Source organism: Rhinolophus ferrumequinum, chromosome 19 (genome assembly GCF_004115265.2).
Source record: "Rhinolophus ferrumequinum isolate MPI-CBG mRhiFer1 chromosome 19, mRhiFer1_v1.p, whole genome shotgun sequence".
NCBI classification, from domain to species: Eukaryota; Metazoa; Chordata; class Mammalia; order Chiroptera; family Rhinolophidae; genus Rhinolophus; species Rhinolophus ferrumequinum.
Genome location: NC_046302.1, coordinates 18,323,299 through 18,342,120, shown reverse-complemented (window position 1 = coordinate 18,342,120; position 18,822 = coordinate 18,323,299).

Genomic DNA, 18,822 nt, shown 5'->3' with positions numbered 1-18,822 from the left:
GTGCACAATTCAGGCATGTTCCCCTCAAGGTGGCCTGTGCCGACCAACCTATCACCAAAGAACTCCTCAGCTACCAGCTGACGTCTAAAACTCCTTTGGCTGATTACGTCTGTATTTATAAATTTTTTAAAAAATGAAACTCCTTTGGCTGATATAAAGCCTTTCATTTCACAACTAGGAAATTTTAAAGTAGTCTTCTAGTTCACTATACTATGGTCAATTGCCTGGTAGCTAGGTGTGTCTGTCCCTTTTTTAGATTGGGAATTCTTTTGGTGCAGAGACTGCATCTTTCTCAATTTCCAGCACCTACAAAATACTTGGTACAAAATTGATTTTCAATAAATTTTGTTAAATTGAATGGAATTGAATAAAGGCAGATACTTCTGGGAGAGGCAGCATAGCAACCAAGATGGAATCACATGAAGGTGGGTAGATACCTGAGAGTGTAAAAGTGGGGACATTCAGATGGCCTGAATTCATTCTACCTGTAAGACTGTACATGAATGCTTTATCCTTTCTGCAGTTTATTTTCTTTCTTATAAAATGAGGCCAAACACCTTCACCCCGTGACCTTAGCCATTACTGTGAATATCGAAAGATAAAGGAAAGACTTTGAAATGTTAAGGTGATAGATAAAGTTATGTTATTTTTTTCCTGTTTTGTGGAAAATTGACATGTATTTTAAAGGTGTCCAGTGCTTGGAGACAAGAGAGAGCATGGAGGGAAGGGTTTTTAGGGGTACCCAAGTCTGCCTGGGCATGGAATTATTTTAGGCCTATATAACTGCCAGTTGCAGGAAATCCTAGATTAAAAAAAAAAAACCAAAACTCTAACATTGCTATACAAAATCTGAAGTAATCCATGGCTCACATCTAAATAGGCAATTTCTCTGATAGCTCAGGATTTCTATAAACAGGAATAAATGTTATTCACTCAACACACTTGCTTTAATAATAAACCTTATATACAACATAGCCACCCTTTTACCGCTGGAGCAGTAAGCAGCCTGGTCTTGTTTAATCTTTTATGGTTTACTACCTATAAATGTTTTCATGTACAGTACCATTTTGCTTCCTCATAATTACTCTGAAAAAGAAAAGAACAAGTAGTTTTCAGCACATCTCACCACTTAGTACTTCAAAGATAGTAAAGGAATTCTACGACAAATTGGGTAGTGGTTAAAAGCTTGGGGTCAGGTGGACCTGGTTTAATCCAGGAGGCATCTCCGTGTACCAGCTGTGTGACTTTGGATAAGTAAATAACTTATCTCACACCCAGTTTTCTGTTCTGCAAAATAAAGGCTTAACTAGTTCTCAAATATTTTCTCGATAAATGCAATACAGCTCCCCATTTAGATATCAAAGAGGGCAGGGGATCTTGAATTTGGGGTGAGCCCCAAGAACTTTCCTAAGTAGTTCTGACATTTAGATTATCTAATGGGAAGCATGTGAAGTTCTTAGCATAGTGATTGTCGTATAGCAAGCATTTAATAAACATTCGATATTAGTTTTACAAATAGTTTATAAAGTGTTTTCACATATTTCATTCAGTCCTGCCAATAACCTCACAAGCATCACTTTACAAATGAAGAAAGTAATGCTCAGGGAGCTATGATTTGCCCCAGTGTCATAGGAAAATATCAGAGCCAGATCTTACACCCAGCTTATCTACTCCCCTAGAGGTGACTACTGCCTGCCCCAGTCAGGGAAACTTGTCACCAGCTGTAGTTATTAAGGAAAAGTGGGTGGGTGTGGTGGGAATTCAGTATTATAGATAACCTACTAAAGAATGAGAAGATGGAGTCTTGTTATTAGTAGAGTTAAGTGGTAACGACTCCACGTTCTGTTTTCTTTTTTCTTCTTTTCTTCAGTGAGCAGATTTATGACCTGAGAGTATTCCTAAGACCTTTATAAATTCCCAGTAACCTTGTATCTGATCATTCATGGCACACATAAGTGTTAGGATTAGAATAAAAAAAAAAAAAAAAAACAAATCCTGTTGGTCAGTTGATATTTTGAGCAGCATTTAAGTACCTTTTCTTTCCATTTTAGAAGTTATATTATTACATTACCAAAACTTTGAAGAATGATAGAAAATGTATAAGATAGCTAACAATAGAGGTGATTCTTTTCCCGACACAATTTCTACTGTTATCTCAAAGCCATTGAACTTTCTTTTCCTATTTTTGTTTTTACTGTCTGCAACTCTAACATGGTTTGAAACCCAGTTTTACACTTTTTTAAAATTAAATTTATTGGGGTGACAATGGTTAGTAAAATTACATAGGTTTCAAGTGTACAATTCTGTAATATATCATCTATATATTGCAGTGTGTGTTCACTACCCAGAGTCAGTTCTCCTTCCATCATCACATATTTGACCTCCTCTGCCCTCTGCTACTATCCCTCCTCCCCCCTTAACCTCTGGTAACCACTAAATTATTGTCTGTGTCTCTGAGTTTTTGTTTCTTTGTTTGTTTGTCTTGTTCCTTTGTTGCTTGCAGTATTATATCCCACATATCAGTGAAGTCATATGGTTCTCGACTTATTTCACTTAATAATCTCAAGATCCATCCATGTTGTTGCAAATCGCAGTTTTTCATCTTTTCTTACGGCAGAGTGGTATTCCATTGTGTGTATATACCACATCTGCTTTATCCAATCATCTATCGAAAGACGTTTGGAGGTGTTTTTCTACAGTGGTGATAGGGGAGTTTATCTTTGCTCGTTTGGGAGGAGTTTTGAGGGTCATGTGAACGTATTGACATGTGTTAATATACAAGGCAAGTTAATTCAGGTGTGGGAGGACTTGTAGTGCAATAGAAAATAGGCAAAGGAACCTGCCACAAGGAGAGGAACAATGGAAAGGGGCTCCCTTGAAGCACAGTTCAGGGTAACTTGGAAAACAGGTATATACTATGCACATAGAGTGATAACATGGGGAAATGAGAAACCATGAGTCCTGACTACAAAATAAGATTGACTGTGTGAGGTTAAGAGAAAGAATGAGAAAAAAGTAATCATAGAATTTACTCTGATTTCCTAAAGAGGATGTGAGATAATCTTGTAAGTCAAGGAAAGCCATAGAAGATAGGTAAGATCTACTGTTAGAGGGCAAAGAATGTAGGTGTGATCATTTGTTCACTCACTCATTCTTGTCATTCATTCATTCCCTCGCTTACCCAGAACAAATGGTTGAATACCTACCATACACTCAGCTTATCCCCAGGGACTTATTTTTGGGAGGAAATGATAGCATAGATTCCATCAGTGTGGGAGGCATCAAGTTGGGAAGGCATTACAAACCCACTCAATGATTGGAGAGTTTGTAGACAGCAACCTGTGTATGAATTCAGAAAAACCTCATCTGTGCTGAGAAGGCATAAAGGGAAAGGAAAGATGACAGTCACAGGAATGTAAGTGTCAAATACGCTTACAATTTGCCTAAGGTGTCTGTGTGGGGAATTCACATAAACCAAATACTGAGTAAAACACCTTGTCAATGGCCCTGGGAAAGGGGTCGCTCGTAAACATCCTTCAGTGATGCCTGTGTGAGAGAGTTGGCTTAAGCTTTGCCCTTGCCTAGATTCAGTGGTGTGTAGACTGTTCTGGCAAGCCTAGTTTCATCAAATGAAAAATCCTCATTCCTTGCTTAAAGGCCTGCTCACTATGATTTAATGAATGTAATGCTAGCAGGAGGCCGGAAGTCTTTAGGATGCCTGGACTCTGGAAGTAGGAGCTCAGAACTTTGAGGGACATAGGTAGCTCCCTGTGTTTGACTTTAGCAGCAAAGGTGGTTACATATGATTCTTTCGTCAGGCCCTTTGTCAACATTAGGTTATGGTGTTGAGGAGAACAGTCAATAAGCCTAGAACTGTGCATTGTTTGACTCAATAAACACCTCATGGATTGAACTGAGGCTGAATAGAAGAGCTTTCAGGTGACTTTTCCTCTCCAAATGACTTTTTCTGTGCCTAGTAACTGAATACTTGAGTTGACATCATGCCAAGGTTTAACTGTTAGTCATATATTTTCTAGATAAATGACACTAGCTCCCCTTTTGGATTTCAAAGAGGGAAAAAGATCTTGAATTTGGGATGAGGCCCTGAGGGCCTTCTTAAGTAGTGCTGACAAGTCTCCAGATGGGTTAAGGATATTCTTGATTTTAGGAACTGAGCAGTACAGCCCCACAAGTGTGCGTGTACACTACCAAATCTTATGAGGCCATTTGGTAACAATATATTTTGTTATGTTTTTAAGATGTCTTCTTGGGTGGCCAGAATATTAGCCATCAGCTGTAGTCTGGGTCTGGGTGATAAAAACTCCATAGCTTGTATATAAAAACAGAAATCAAAGTCAAAACAGGACCTATTTCCCCGAGTCCTGTCCCCTCGTCTTGTCCCCTACTTACATATTTTCATTGTACTCACAGTCACTAGGCATATTTGCATCTTGTCTTCAAGGCCAGTGAGATCAGAAGGCCCATGCCTGTCCACATTCTGTATTTTGGTAGGAGTGGTTCCAAGAATTTATGTTAGATTTGGATCTTACAAATAAGGCCACTATCTCTGGGTCTGCAGCGCTCTTTTCAGGCTCTTGGAGAAAAAAGGAACAATGCTGATATGAACGTTACCCAGCGCCCTAACCCACCCACCTGTACGTCCCTACCTAATGACTCAATGATTTGTTAAGTGAGCTATGAAGAGAACTGCCCTGTCAGAGGTTTTAAAGTATACATAAAGATATTTTGCAAGAGCAGCACAACAGAACCAAGTTCAAAAGGACAGAGAAAAAATGCTCCAAATCTGTGGCAAACAGGATTTCACTGAAATTTACAGGATTCCTTGGATATGTCTTTGATTCATGCACCGATTTCTCAACACTTTGAAACTATTTCAAGTGATGTTTAAAGCAATGAAAACTTTTCTCTGTAATGAAAAATAAATTATTCTACTTTTATAGACAAACTGAAAAATGACTATTGCTTAATTTGTTTTCTTAAGCTGAGTGGTTTTTTTTTTAGATTGGGGGGATGGTTATAAGAAACTCTCCCCCACCATTTGTCTCTCTCTCCCTTCCCTCTCCTTTCTTCCCCCTCCTCCCTCTCTCCCTCCCTCTCTCCATTTTAACTGCAAATGAAAAACATACTTTATGATTTAGCCAAAGGAAGTTAAGGATGAGTCTTTGGGGAAAGGAAGTAGTGCAACTGGTTATCATGCTAATCTTCCACTATAGGAGTTGGGCTTAGAGCCAGATTTACTGCTTGTAGCAAAAGACCAGCACTTGAATGGTTAAAAAAAAAAATCTCCCCAATCCTCAGAACACAACTGGTGCCTGTAGGGCAGCTTGATATGTTTTCTAGCATCCTTCTCCTTCACAAACATTAAATACCAAAAGTGACTGAAGATAAAAGTCAGGTTATTAGACATGAAATACTTTTCTTCTTTATTCCCCTTCAGCAAACATCCCTGTGTAGTTAATCATGACCATAAGCCACCTCAAAATTGCACCATTGTGCCACTTTTTCTGGACAGTTCTCTCACCTTGGTCCGTGCCTCAATTTTCCAGTTTGTTAATAAAAACAATAAAGGGCAAATTTAAGGGACCATTAGGAATACAATATAATGATGATTTTTAGTAGAGTATGGGAGTAGGGGTGTGGTTTATGTGGTGGGAAAGGTGTTTCTCATTTTCTACTGGATTCTAGGCTTAGTTATTGCTTTGAGTGTCTGAAATTTGTCTTTTCATCTGACCTCTGTTTCTTAATTTGAGTTGAGTTCAATAATTTAGCTTAGTGATGATAACTTTGTGATGATTAACTTTGTTGTTGAAAAATCCTAAGATGAAAGCAATAATTTTTAGAAGGAATGAATTGGGGGATACTAGGAGAGGATATGACATCTATTTTCTCTACCAGTACCCATTTGTGAGTCTTTCAGCAGGTCTCTCAATGGCTCTAAGTTGGTTTTCTCAAACATGACATGATAAAATGGTAGCAAATGACCTCAAAGGTCCCTGAAAGATTCAATTGAATTGACATTATTCTGCCTTCCAGCTCTTGATTCACCATAGCTTCACTTTTTTATTTATTCAGTCGATATTAACTAAATGTTTACTTTGTGTCAGGCCTGTTCTACTAGGTGAGGATTCAGCAGTGAACAAAACTGACAAAATTCCTCTCTTATGGAGGTTACAGTCTAGTGTGGGTAGACCGACAATGAGTGTATAAAGAAATACGTGCATATGTCAGTGGTAAGAGATGTTAGGAAAAAGAGCGCACTATATGTGAATAGAGACTAGTAGTGGTTGGGAGGGAAGTGGTAGAGATCTCTTATACAGTGTAGTGAGAAAAGTTTTCTTTTTTAAGGTCACATTTGGACAGGCTCCTTAAGAAAGTGAGGGGGAAAGGCCTGCAGAGATCGGAGGGAAGAACAACCCAGGTAGAAGGAACAGTAAACGCAAAACACTTAAGGTGGGAATATGCTATGTTTGTTGAGGGATTAACAAAGATGCCAGCGGCTGGATCAGAGTTTGTGAGGAGAAGAGTGACAGAAGGTGAGCTTGGAGATTCACCGTGGGTTAGGACAACAGCAGTCACAGAAGCACCTCTGGCTTTTTTTCTGAATGAGATGAGAAACCACAGGAGGTTTTGAGCAGAGGGACGACATGATTCGATACACTTTTTAAAAGCATCAGTCAACTGCTCTTTTGAGAAATAGCTGTAGGGGAGTAAAAGCAAAAACAGTGAGATTAGTTAGGAAGCTACACCAACAATTCAGATCAGAGATGATGGGGATTTGGGTCAGGGTGGTAATGATGGAAGAGGTGAGGAGTGGTTGGATCCTGGATATATTTTTAAAGCAGAGTCAACAGGATTTACTGATGGATTGAAATGTAATGTGAGAGAAAGAGAGGTGTCAGAGATGACTCCAGTGTTTTTGTGTTGGCCAACTGGAAGATTGGGGTTGCTATTTTCTGAGATACAGAACTACAGAAAGATCAAATTTTGGGTGGAAGGAAATCAAAAGTTTGATTTTAGGTATGTTAAGTTTGAGATGACTAATAAACATCTAAGTGGAGATGTCAAGATGGTAGTTAGATATTTGAATCTGGAGTTCAGAAAAAAAATTAAGCTATTATATAAATATGAATTGGCATTGTACTGATATTATTTAAAGCTATAGGACTAGATGAGGTCACATAGGGCCCAGGTCATCTGTTCTTAACCTTGGCTATACACTAGAATCACTGTGAGAGCTTGAAACATGTGTGGGTGACTGGGCCCCCTCTTAGTCCAACTAAATCATAGTTCTGGGATCAGCCCCAGGCACATGGGAGTTTTTAAAAGCTCTCCAAACAATTCTCACATAAACCAGGGTTGAAAATCACTTATCTACAATGAGTGTAGATGGAAAGGAAGAGTCCTGTTTCCTGCTCCCCTACAGTGTTTAAAGATCAGGAAATTGGAAGGAACCAGGAAAAGAGACTGAGTAGGAGCTGACAGAGAGGTAAGAGGTAAGGAGAGTGTTGTGTTCTAGGAATAAAATAAAGAAACTGTTACAAGAAGGAGTGATAAACTGTATCAATTGCTGCTGTTGGTTCACCATAGCTTCACTTTTTGAATAATGTCAATTCAGGGACCTTAGAGGTCATTGCTACCACTTTATCATGTCATGTTTGAGAAAACCAACTTAGTGCCATTGAGGGACCTGCTGAAAGACTTACAGCTGGCTTACTGGTAGAGCTTAAGATGAGGAATGAGAAAGGATCACTGGGTTAGGTAACATGGAGATCACCGGTGACCTCTACAGGAGCATTTTGATGTGGTAGAAGTGAAGCCTGATTCGATTGTTTTACAGATGATTAGAGGAGTGGAGTTGGAAACAAAGAATAGAGGTACAAAGAAATGAGATGAAAGATGGAAGGGGAAAGAAGGGTCAAGGGAAAGATTTTTAAGATGAGGGATATTACAACATGTTTGAAGGTGATGGTAAGAGGGAGAAAAATTGATGATGCAAGAGAGAGGAGACCATTGCAAGACTGAAGTCCTTAAGAAGTCCTCAGGAGATCGGAGGCAATGCACAAGTGAAGGGTATTGATCTTAGATCAGTTCATCCTTTGTAGCAGCAAAGAAGGCAGACTAACATGTATTCAATTGTAGATAAACTGGTAGATTTGCTAGTAAGAGTGTGTAAAAGTTCATTTTATTCTCAGTGTTGGAACTTTTGTACTTGGAGCTTTGGAACACACTAGATTAGTAAATTACATAAAGTCTTGAGAATATAAATGTTTGTATACTTTGCAGGCATACAAATAGCATATCAGAGAAACAAAGTAAAAAGGTACTATATAATAATATAACTGATTATCATGTAGATATTTAAAATCATGTTTTAGAAGAATATTCATTACACGGGAATTATTTCTAGTATATTGTTAAATGAAAAAAGCATGTTTCCCAAAGGTATGAATAGTATGCTTCAAATAAAAAAGACAAACTTGTAATTACACATAGAAAAGACAACAAAATCTTATCAGTTTCTTTTGGATGATGGGACCATTGATGACTTTTATTTTCTTCTTTATATTTTTCATTAATAACTTTACATAATAATTATGTTTTTAGAAAAAAACAAGTTATATAAAGCAGAATGTATTCAAAACAAAAATACAAAAAATAGAACTATTTTTTGCCATTTCAGAGTTGTTCACAATGGAAGTATAAAATTATAGAATCTGACTCTACAAATTGGACTAAGAATTACAATGAGCTCACACTTCAGAAGATATATACCTGTAGGTTCTGATTTGGCTTCTTCATGGAAAACATTTGATAACTAAATTAGTACCGAACTCAGTTATCTTGCATCTCAGAAGGAACTGTAACCAAGTCGACCATAAATCAAACTCTGGATTGTAATTGAGCTACAGTTTTGAGATCTTTCTGAGATTGTCCCCCCAGTCCTCATTTTAGCACAGATTATGGCACTGCTTAACTGCTTATGGACTGAATGAGTCTCCAAATTGGAGACTGAACTTCTCAGTTTAATAATCTTTGTTAGTAAAATATAGCTAGCACTGAACAGACCCCCCCAGTTTATGTCATTGTAATGTATCAATCATTATGGCTAGCTGGTTGTTAAATGTCCCCATCTTTTGGCGTCCTGATGCTTGTGAGCAATGAATAGTCCCTTCTGCGCAGGATATGGTCTAATTGATTCTCCACTAGAATCCAAAATGAAGTATAAAAATGTGCCATAGAGATGAGAAGGTTTGGAGGACTATGTGGACAGAGAGGCCTTTGGAGAACTGACTGAAGTAAAAGTACTGGTTGGGGATAAAACATGACTGTTTAGCTAGCCTAGGATAGAGAGAAGGAAGAATAATGTGACCTCTAGTAAAATGAATTATGTTCTTTCTTATCCCTTCCATAGAATCAGAAATGGTTACAGACCCTGTACCACAAATTGAAAAGCTTCAGGTAAGTAGCCTGAAACAATTGGTGCCATAGATCCTTCAAAGATGGCACCTGTAATAAATCATAGACTGAAGGTCTAGAGACTATTGCCATCAGGGAGGCAGCAATTTATAGACAACATCAAACAGGACAGCAGGGTAACTCCAAAGCCTGAATCGAGAATCAACATGGACTTCCAAGAAAGAAACAAGTTTTATTTTGGGTTTTTCTTACAGAGAGAACTTAGGAAAATCTGTGTGAATTTACCGTTGGATACATAGGTACAACATAAATAGTCTGTCATGTATATGTATATATTATGTAATATAATATAGTGTTAGAGAAGAGTACAGAACATATTCTTACAGAATTCTGTAAGTTTAGAGGCTTGAGCAAAAGTGTAGTCTTGGAAGTGTTGCTATCCCAGGATAAATATCACTCAGTGAATTAAAAGGCACTGGAGCAGTGAGCTCTGTACTTAGCGCAGTCATCAAAGCTGATTGTGGTGTGTTGCTGCCAGCCGACCTCTCCACACCAGCAGGTGCCAGGCACGGAGAGCACCGCTCCCTCAGACATTGACCCCGTGTTAGGGAATACGCTGACGCATTGTGTTTACTCCAGGAATGAACAGGGAGGCTAATGCCCCACTCCTCAAGGAGCAGCCCACGTACCATAAAGGTTTTATAGCTGTTCAAGATAGACTTCAGGTTCATTCTTTCCAGATTCATTCACAGGGAGGGTAAAGAAAGGGAGGGATGGCAACAGTAGAGCAATGTTTAACTCAACAGATTCCAATGTCTCAGTGGCGAAGATCTAACCTCTCACCTCCCCACCCTTTTGGCTCCACAAACAGAAAGCGTCAAGGGTGGGCACCCTGCCAGATGTTCCAGCCAGCAGCTGAACTGAAACAGACCTGCCCTGAAAAGGGAGGGAGAAAAATACAGCCAAGGAAACCTAAGGAGATAAAAATGGCAAGCTACTCCAATAGCTTTACCACTGAACCATCTAAGTGTTTGTTAAAGTGAGAATTAGAATATATCTGAAATGTTATTGTTATTACTATTATTATAGTTAGCTAAAAATAATAACTATTGTGTGCCAGACACCAGGTTAAGCATTTATATGCACTTTCTCATCTATTCTCCCTAACCTATGAGCTAGGATCTATTATTGTCTCCGTTGTATGGAAGAAGAAACTAAAGTTGAATAATTTGCTATTTAGTGGAAGAGTCTGCATTTGAAGGTAGCAATATTAGATGTGATTAAAACTTGATGCATCTGTATCAAGAATCAAGGAACAATGTGTACACTGAAGTTGCTTTAAGTGGTAGGTCCTCAGGACAAAAAGAAGTCAATTTTTGGTCACCATGCACTTTACAAAAATTATTTCATTTTTTCCCTATAGAGTAGATATTAATTTCCTTGTTTTAAGGTAGAGTCAGGAATTAACTTTAGGTTTGCCTGAACCCAAAGCCTCCCTGATTCCATAATGCCTTACTGGGAGGAAAGGGAAATGGGAAGGAATATCCATTTTCAGTGAAAATGGTGGGGTGATGCATGCCACAGAAGGGCCAATTTCACAGATAGTTCAAATCTCATTTTAAACTGTAGTTTCAACTCCTTCTCATGAGAAATATTGCTAGATTTGAAGTTCACTTTCTTTGAAGCTGCTAATCAACAATAAAAATCTTAAGAAATGTAGAATAGAAAGAATACAAAACCTACTTTGAATTTCTAATTTTTTGCAGTTTAAAAAGCACTTAGAAAAATAATTTATTGTTCAATTACAGTTCACATGAATATTATATTAATTTTAGATGTACAACACAGTGATTAGATATTTATATAACTTATGAACTGATCACCCCAATAAATCTAGTACCTATCTGGCACCATACATATATAGTTATTACTATATTAATATAGTTATTAATAATAGTATAGTTATTACTATATTATTGACTATACTCGTATTCTTTGTGCTATACAACCCCATAGCAATTTTGTAAATACCAATTTGTATTTCTTTTCTTTTTTATTATTAGTTTCAGGTGCACAAAACAATGTAATAGTTAGACATTTATACTCCTCACAAAGTAATAAACCCCTCCCCAATCTACTACCCCTCTGATATCTTACACAGCTGCTACGTTTCCACTGTCTCTATTCCTTGTGCTGTGCTCCACTTCCTTTATATATATATGACATTATATATAAAATATAAATATAATATATGAAATTATAGTTGACATTCAACATTATTCAGCTTCAGCTTCTGGTGTACACTGCAGTGGCCAGGCACCTACATAGTCCATGAAGTGGTCTCCCTAATAAGACAAGTGTCCACCTGATACCCTAGAAAATCTTTACAACGTTATTGATTATATTCCCCAAACTGTCTTTCATATCCCCATGGCAATCTTGTGGTTACTGATTGTACTTTCTAATCCCCTCACCTTCTCCTTCAGCCCACCTCCCTCCCATCTAGCAACCCTCAGTTTTTCCTCTGTGTCTCTGAAACTGTTTCTGATTAGTTTGCTCGTTTATTTTATTCTTTAAATTCCACGCATAAGTGAGATCATATGGTATTTGTCTTTCTCCGTCTGACTTATTTCACTTAGCATAATCTTCTCTAGGTCCATCCATATTGTTGCAAATGGTAACATTTCATTCTTCTTTATGCCAAATGGCATAATTCTTCTTTATGGCAAATTTCATTCTTCTTTATGGCCGAGTAATACTCCATTGTATAAATGTACCACAGTTTCTTGATCCAGTCATCTACCGATGGGCATTTCTGTTATTTCCATGTCTTGGCTATTGTGAATAGCACTGCAATAAACATAGGGGTGCATACATTTTTTCGAATTAGTGTTTTAGATTTCTCTGGATAGATACCTAGGAGTGTAATTGCTGGGTCATAAGGTAACTCCATTTCCGGTTTTTTGAGATACCTCCATATTGATTTCCATAATTGCTGCACCAATCTGCAATCCCACCAGCAGTGCACTTAGGGATCCCTTTTCTCTACATCCTCACCAGCACTTATTGTTTGCTGATTTATTGATGATAGCCATTTTCACTGGGGTGAGGTGGTATCTCATTGTGGTTTTTATTTGCATTTCTCTAATGTTTAGAGAGGTTGAGCATTTTTTCATATGTCTGTTTCCCTCTGCATGTCCTCTTTAGAAAAATGTCTCGTCATATCCTCTGCCCATTTTTTAATTGGGCTGTTTGTTTTTTTGGAGTTGAGTTGAGTGAGTTTTTTATAAATTTTGGATATTAACCCCTTATCAGACATATCATTGAAAAATATCTTCTCCCATTCAGTAGGATCCCTTTTTGTTTTATTGATGGTTTCCTTTGCTGTGAAAAAACGTTTTGGTTTGATGTAATCCCATATGTTTTTATGTTAGTACCATGCTGTTTTGATTACTATAGCCTTATAGTATAATTTCACGTGAGGTATTGTGATACCTCCCACTTTGTTCTTATTTCTCAAGATTGCTATGGCTATCCGGGGTCTTTTATGGTTCCTTATAGTTTTTAGGATTGTATGTTCTATTTCTGTAAAAAATGTCCTTGGTAGTTTGATAGGAATTACATTGAATCTGTATATTGCCTTAGACAGCATGGACATTTTAACTATATTAATTCTTCCTATCCATGAGAATGGTATGTGCTTCCATCTATTTGTACCTTCTTTAATTTCTCTCTTCAGTGTCTTATAATTTTTTGAGTACAGGACTTTTACTTCTTTGGTTAAATTTATTCCTAAATATTTTATAATCTTTGAAGTAATTGTAAATGGGACGGTTTTTTTAATTTCTTCTTCTGATAGTTTATTATTGGTATGTACAAATGCAACTGATTTCTAAATATTAATTTTGTATCCTGCTACTTTACTAAATTCATTTATCAGTTTTAATAGTTTTTTTGGTGGAGTCTTTGGGGTTCTTTCTATATAGTATCATGTCATCTGCATATAATGATAATTTTACTTACTCCTTACCAATTTGGATGCTTTTTATTTCTTTTTCTTGTCTGATTGCTGTGGCTAGAACTTCCAGAACTGTGTTGAATAAAAGTGGAGAAAGTGGGCAAACTTGCCTTGTTCCTGATCTTAAGAGTAATAGTTTTAGCTTTTCCCCATTGAGTATGATGTTAGCTGTGGGTTTATCATATATGGCCTTTATTGTGTTGAGATATGGTCCCTCTATTCCCACTTTCTTAAGAGTTTTTACCATAAATGGCTGCTGGATTTTGTCAAATGCTTTTTCTGCATCTATTGATATGATCATATGATTTTTATTTTTCATTTTGTTAATGTGGTGTATCACATTAATTGATTTGCAGATATTGAACTAACCTTGCATACCAGGAATGAATCCCACTTGATCATGGTGTATGATCTTTTTAATGTATTGCTGAATTCTGTTTGCTAATATTTTGTTGAGGATTTTTGCATCTATGCTCATTAGGGATATTGGCCTGTAGTTTTCTTTTTTTGTGATGTCTTTGTCTGATTTGGGGATCAGGGTGCTAGTGGCCTCGTAGAAAGAGTTTGGGAGCTTTCTCTCCTTCTGGATTTTTTTGAATTGTTTGAGGAGAATAGGTGAAAACTCTTTTTTGAATGTTTTGTAAAATTCACCTGTAAAGCCATCTGGTCCAGAGCTTTTTTTTATTGGGAGCTTGTTGACTATTGATTCAACTTCCCTGGTAGTAATCAGTCTATTCAGGTTTTCTGTTTCTTCTTGAGTTAGCCTTGGAAGGTTGTATGTATCTAGAAAATTATCCATTTCTTCCAGATTGTCTAATTTGTTGGTGTACGATTGCTATAGTAATTTCTTAAAATTTTTTGTCTTTCTGGGGTCCGTTGTCACTTCTCTTTCATTTCTGATTTTATTACTTTGGGTCCTCTCTTTTTTTTTGATGAGTCTTGCTAAAGGTTTGTCGATTTTGTTTATCTTCTCAAAAAACCAGCTCTTGGTTTCATTGATCTTTTTTGGTCTCTATTTCATTTATTTCCACTCTGATCTTTATTATCTCCTTCGTTGTACTCCCTTTGGGCTTATTTTGCTGTTCTTTTTCCAAAACCCTTAAGTGTAAGGATAAATTATTGATTTGAGGTTTTTCTTCTTTTTTTTTTTAGGTAGGCTTGCATTGGTACGAATTTCCCTCCTAGGACTGCTTTTGCTACATGCCATAGATTTTGGGTCATTGTGTTTTCATTTTTGTTTGTCTAGAGATATCTTTTGATTTCATCCTTGATCTCATTGTTGACCCATTCATTATTTAATAACATGTTATTAAGCCTCCATGTATTTGTGTGTCTTCCAGTTTTTTCTTGTAATTGATTTCTAATTTCATAGCACTGTGGTCAGAGAAGATACTTGATATGATTTCAATTTTCTTAAATTTATTGAGACTTGTTTTGTAGCCTAACATGTGATCTATCTTGGAAAATGTTCCATGTGTGCTTGAGAAGAATGTGTATTCTGCAGCTTTGGGGTGAAATGCTCTAAAAATATTGATTAAATCCAACTGTCCAATGTGTCATTTAAGGCTGCTTTTTCTATATTGATTTTCCATCTGGAGGACCTGTCCCTTGTTGTCAGTAGTGTGTTGAAATCCCCTACTGTGATAGTGTCACTGTTGATCTCTGTCTTTATGTCAGTCAATATCTGTTTTATATATTTAGGTGCTGCTATGATGGGTGCATAGATGTTTACTAGGGTTATGTCCTCTTGTTGAATCAATCCCTTTATTAATATGTAGTGCCCATCTTTGTCTTTTAATATGTTCTTCATTTTAAAGTCTATTTTGAAAAAAAAAAGTCTGTTTTGTCAGATATAATATTGTTACTCCACCTTTTTTCTCGTTTCCATTTGCATAAAATATCTTACTCCAACCCTACACTTTCAGCCTGTGTGTGTCTTTTGATCTGAGGTGAGTCTCTTGTATGCAGCATATGTAAGGGTCTTGTTTTCTTATCCACTCAGCCACCCTATATCTTTTGATTGGAACATTTAATCCATTTACATTTAAAGTGATTATTGATAGTTACATAGTTATTGCCATTTTGTTATTTGTATTTCTGGTCTTCATTAGTTAGGTTGTTTTCATCTTTCTTCTGCTTACAGAAGCCCTTTTAATGTTTCCTGCATTGCTGGCTTGGTGGTAATGAATTCCTTTAGCTTATTCTTTTCTGGGGAGCTCTTTATCTCTCCTTCAATTTTAAATGATAGCCTTGCTGGATAAAGCAATCTAGGCTGTAGGCCTTTGTTTTCCATCACTTTGAATACCTACTGCCACTCCCTTTTGGCCTGCAAAGTTTCTGTAGAAAAGTCATTTGATAGTCTTATAGGAGTTCCCTTGTATGTAACCCCCTGTCTTTCTCTTGTTGCTTCCAGGATTCTCTCTTTGTCTTTAACCTTTGCCATTTTAACTATAATGTGTCTTGGTGTGGGCTTGTTTGGGTTCATCTTTGTTGGAACTCTCTGTGCTTCCTGAGCTTGTATGTTGATTTCCTTCACAGGTTAGGGAAGTTTTCGGTCATTATGACTTCAAATATATTCTGGATCCCGTGCTCCCTCTTTTCTCCTTCTGGTATCCCTATGATGCGCATGTTGTTGCACTTGATGTTATTCCACAGATCTCTTAAACTATTTTCATTGTTTTTTATTCTTTTTTCCTTTTGTTGCTCCGCTTGGGTGATCTCCGCTAATTTGTCTTCTAAATCATTGATTCAATCCTCTTCCTCATCTTACCTGCTGGTAATTCCTTCAAGCGTATTCTTTGTTTCAGTTATTGTATTCTTTAGCTCTAACTGGTTGTTGTTTATGATTTCTCTATCCTTCTTTATGTCATAACTAAGCTCCTTAAACATTCTTATCATCAGTGCTCTAAACTCCATCTCTGATAGGTTGGTTACCTCTATTTCACTTAGTTCCCATTCTGGAGATTTCTTCTGTTCTTTTATTTGGGACATGTTTCTTTGTTTCTCCATTCTGGCTAACTCTCTGTGTTTGCTTCGATGTATTAGGTAGATCCCCTAGGGTTTTCAGTCTTTATTGGGTGGTCTTATGTAGTATGTGTCCTTTATATTCAAATTGCACTGCTTCCCTATTCTCCTGTGCATGTGCTCCAGAGGTGACCCTTGTGTTATGTGTATTCTCCTGTTAAAGTTAAGCTTTAATTGCTTTTGGCTTGTCAGTAGGTGGGATTGACTCCTAGGCTGACTAGCTGTGAGAATTTGCTATGCCCACAGTGTATGAGCTGCTGTATGAGGGTTTAGCCCTCAGAGGAGGCTTGGCCCCCATGGGCTCTTGTGCCTGTAGAGAATTCCCTCTGGGTGTTTCACTTGTAGGTCAAACCCGGTAATACGCTGGTTTGGTCTGGAGTTGGCCTCTGGATGTGTTGAATCTTGTGCCTCTTGAGCTGGGCCCTGGTGTAGGCGATTTCAGAACAAAACAAATCAACAAGCACAACAACAACAACAACAACAACAAAGAAAAAACCAAATACACTCACATGTGAAAACAACCAATAACCAACACTCGACACAGGCAAAAATATCAAAAATCCAAAAAAAAATAACCAATACAGAAAAATGGAAAGAGTGTGGAAAAGTTGGGCAAGGAAAAGAAAAAAGAAGAGAGAGAGAAAGGGGAAATATTATATATATATATGTATATATATATATATATATATATATATATATATATATATGAAAAAAACTCAGTGCCATTCTTGGCTTAGGCCCACCAAGACATCTCCAGGTTGTCCTCTGCTGTACAAAGACTGCTCTGCATCTTGTGGAGGCACAGCTGACCACCTGGTATCCACAGTGACCCTGGCACTGCAGTTGTACATGAGTGAGACTATGGGGTGTGGTTTGTAGTTTTTACAAAGTCAGTGCAGTTTCTGCTCCCGCCTGCACAAACGTACACTTACAGCACCACAGCCAGCCACTGGGAGGTGGGCTTATTCTCTGTGCCCAGGTCTCTGAGTCTTAGGGCGCTTCTTCCATCGGAGGTATGGAAGACACGAGATTTCTGAGCTGCTGAAAGCCCAGAGCTGCCTCTGCCACCTGCTGCTGACCCCTGCATGTGTCTCTGCAGCTGTAATTGCCCTGCCATGAGCAGCCCAGAAAAGATGGAGTCTGGGAAGGCCAGTGTCTTCCGAGTCCCTGCCTGGTCTCTTCTCTAGGTCACAGCTGCAAAACAGCTTTTTCCAGATCCTGAGCACTACAGCTCCTCTGTAATTTGACACTACTCCTCAGATCAGGGACCAGCTTAGGACTCTGGAAGGGCGGGGGTGGGAGAGCTGTGGGAGAGTGTGGGAGGTGCCCAGGTATGAAGTTTTCTTTTTGTCTGACTTAGGGCCCAGCTGAAGATCTCATCTGAGGTTACTGCCTCAAATGCTGGACACGCAGGAGAGCTTAGCTGTGGGGCACAAGGGGAGAGCCCATAGACCAGCTGCTGCAATCTCCGGTCTGCATCTTAGGGCCCCGCATCTCGGTAGCCGTGGATGCGGGCCACGTCTCCACACCACTCCCTTCCCTCTTCCCTTGTTCACCTGGTTTGCTCACCTTCAAGTAATCCTCACACGGGTCTCTTAGCTGTTCTGTGTGATGAGCAGAGAATCTTTCGATGGGTTATAGATGTTCAATTTGTGGTAAGTTCCAGAGGAGAACTCAAGAAACCCACCTCACAGCTGCCATTCCTATGATCCCAATTTCTACAAAGCACTTTCTTAAACTTTACAATGGTTCTGCCATTCCAGTTTTATGGTTTCTCAATCTCCATTTTTCATAACAAGGAAGCCAATACCAATCTATAAATATTCATTACATTGTGGTTACAGTATAGCAGCCCCTACCATTTGTGCATTAGGGACTTTAACCGGCATTATCTTGTTGACCCTTGACTACAACACAGTGGAGTGACAGCTTTTTTGATCAGTGAGGAAATTGAACTTCAGAGTGGTTCAGTGACTCACCCAAGGGCACAAAGCTAATAACTGAAAAAAGCCAGGGCTTATCAAGCTTTGCCAGTGTTCTTTCTGCTATATTATATCAGATTTCCCCTAGAGGGTCAAAGCAAGAAAGCTGGATAATCAGTCCCTTGATAATTGAAAGTTGGCTGGAAAATGTGAAGCACTTAGAGATAATGTTGATCTCTTTACCCACTTGCACATATACAGTCATGAGCCACTTATGTTCTGAGACATGCATCGTTAGGCGATTTTGTCGTTGTGTGAACATCATAGAGTGACTGACACAATCTTAGATGGTATAGCCTACTGTACACTTAAGCTATATGGCATGCTCCTAGGCTATAAACGTGTATAGCATGTTACTGT